Below are 315 nucleotides of genomic sequence, written 5' to 3'. Positions count from 1 at the left end.
AACCCAAAAATGGGGCCCAGGACACTTTGCAACCCTCCCCCCCCAACCCGGCAGCCTGCCACGGCCATGAGCCCCTGCCCCAAGCGTTGCTGGCAGCCCTGTGACCGGTGGGAGGGGAAGGTCCCTGGGGCATCAGGACACCTCTAGCACCCGTCCTTCAACTTTTTCAGCCAGGAAACAAGCAGCTTTTTTCCCAGCAAAAAGTCAACCATGCCCAAAGCCCTTGTCAGAAACCCTCCATCCATCCAAGGAGGGGAGAGCATTTGGGAGAGCAGCTATCCTGAGACAACTGCAGCCGCCCAGCATCCCTCCTGA

Source organism: Fulmarus glacialis, unplaced genomic scaffold, assembly GCF_000690835.1.
Source record: "Fulmarus glacialis isolate BGI_N327 unplaced genomic scaffold, ASM69083v1 scaffold27254, whole genome shotgun sequence".
NCBI lineage: Eukaryota > Metazoa > Chordata > Aves > Procellariiformes > Procellariidae > Fulmarus > Fulmarus glacialis.
Note: the sequence above shows the minus strand (reverse complement) of the source record.